The sequence below is a fragment of the Acipenser ruthenus genome, chromosome 31 (assembly GCF_902713425.1).
Source record: "Acipenser ruthenus chromosome 31, fAciRut3.2 maternal haplotype, whole genome shotgun sequence".
NCBI classification, from domain to species: domain Eukaryota; kingdom Metazoa; phylum Chordata; class Actinopteri; order Acipenseriformes; family Acipenseridae; genus Acipenser; species Acipenser ruthenus.
Genome location: NC_081219.1, coordinates 1,940,805 through 1,943,346, shown reverse-complemented (window position 1 = coordinate 1,943,346; position 2,542 = coordinate 1,940,805).

Genomic DNA, 2,542 nt, shown 5'->3' with positions numbered 1-2,542 from the left:
CTTCCTCCCTCCCATGCATTTCCCCCCCCTTCCTTCATCCCTTCCAGATCAGGGCCACAACATTACGTTCCCTGGCGGCTGCCAGATCTGCAACAATTTCAACAAAGAAGCCTGCTCCAATACGTCCTTCACGATTAAGCCCAATTAACTTGTCCACGCAAGCCCAAAAAATCTACCGAATTTCAGAAAACCAGATCTAATACTGCCAATGCACCTAAATCACCCTCATCAAGTGACTAGATAGTTATTTTGGGGGATTATTAAGATTATATTAAAACACCTATGTAGATCTTAAAAATGCTTTATTCAGATATGCTGTTAACGTTAGTAGACTGCCTGGAACAAGGGCAATCAGATCAGCCATGGATTCCCAGAGGTTTATTACCCAAACTTGGGTTTTGTTTTCCTCTCCTGTATGCTGACGATCCTTGATAAAGGTTTGGCTAAACCTTCAAGTGGGCTATATCCAGTATTACTCGCGGCATTGAGATCTGCTTGTTCTTTTTGGGTGTCTGCACCTCGTCCAGTTGGCCAGGCAGCGAGCCCTCAAACCAAGTTAGGTTTGATGCTAAATGAATGTATATGTATAACATACTTCTGTGTATCTTTGCATACTCCACATTCTCCTCAATAAATATGGGCCTCACAGTTAGGTATGAGATCGGTTTTAGTCGCTAAGTGTTTTTTAACCCAGGTTCGAGCAGCTCTGTCCAGAGAAGCTGTTCAGAGAACGGAGTGCTCCTGTTACAGAGCCCCTCTCCCGTCATTATTTGTGTCACCTGCAATCAATGGAGTTTCTGAAGTGTCTGGGAGCTTGTTGTGAGTGAGCGCTCCCTGTCCACTGTGCAGTGGAAGCAGCTTTACAGAGTGTGTGTGAAAGTACACCATCAGCTGCATCTCCAGACACTCACTGGAGAGAGAGGCTAGGAGTGGAGGAGCAGGTACGACTGCCCTCAAGAACCCAGTACAGGCCTCCTCTTCCAAAGAGCTCAGGGGATCTGCAGTGGAGCATGCTACATTCCATCATTGCCACCAGCTCCTTTGTCAGTATTATTAACCCCGAGGTAACAGCCGCCTGCCCTTTCTGTTTACAGATACAGTCTTTCATGCTTTTCATATGCCACAGTAATAAATATGATCGTTGCTTTCTTGATGGTCTGTGTTTCCAGTTCACTTAAACATTGTTTAGGGTTGAGGGTTTGATATTGCAAGAATAGAAATATAGTGTTCTGCTGGCCAGTTTTCTAATTGGAAAAGCCAAAATAAAATAAAGAATGCTTGTTTTAACAAGGGTGAAATTTAGACTTTAGTTTTTACAAGGTGATGCATCTAGAAATGTAATCTGTAAAACTGCCCAGGATGAACAGCTGCAGGTGCATATTTTACACTGTCGAGGATGAAGAGCTGCAGGTTTGTCTTTTCTTCTTTTTGGTCTCCATACTGTTTTACATTTACTGTTTAAAGGTTATTGTTAAACAGTTTTACTGTGCTGAGTTAAAGTTCTGTGAGCGACAGCAGTAGGGTTACCATATGGCTCCAGATTAACCGGACGCTTTGAGACAGACAGGATTTCAAAATTCCCCCTAAATTGAAAGTAATTCACGTATAAATGAGCTCCACCTTTGCTGAGATTGTATTTGCAGAATAATATGGGAGATTGAATTTTAACAAACAGAAAAAAATAGCGACTGGCTGCAATTCATTTTAAGTATAATACAATTATTTGACGCGCATGCGGGTATTTAAGCACCATTCTTAATTGTAGCTAAGGATGGTTCATTTACACCTTCATTTATTTCAATTTAGGGGCAAGTCTGAAATCCCGTTCTGTCTCACAGCGTCCGGTTAATCTGGAGCCACATGGTAACCCTAGACAGCAGACAGGACTGCCAGAATAATACTGTTATACTGTTAGTTGGGTTAAAGATTATTTTTGAAAACAGCCCTCTGTGATGGTGACAGATGAATGTGACTGTTCTATGAATATTCTAATAGCGTGGAGCTAAAATGGCTACACTTGTTCTACAACACGTGATGATATTTTCTCTCAAAATCGTTTATTTTCTCTGGCCACTTAACCTGGGTCCCATTTCATAAGGCTTCCCTCACACCTGTGACCAGTGACAGACATTATTTTCCGTGTTTCAAGCCCTGCTTTGCTAAGGAAGTAAATAAATACTCGGGGCACTGGCTTCAGGAATTTTACTAATATATTTTTTCAAACTTAGTACGGGGCAGAGAAGATTTCTGGGGATGGAGTAAATGAAGCTGTGAGTTTTTCTTTATTTGAGTCATTAAAAATCTTGTGATTCTTGGTTTGTTTATTCAATTATTTTTTTTTATTATTTTTTTTTTAAATTTAGTAGTCGACAATTATTTTTTAATATTTTCTCCCAATTTAGAATCTCTAATTATTATTTAAGCTCGGCTCACCACTACCACCCCTGCGCTGACTCTGGAGCGGCAAAGACAAACACACGCTGTCCTCCAAAGCGTGTGCTGTCAGCTTCTTTTCACACCACAGACTCACCATGCAGCCACC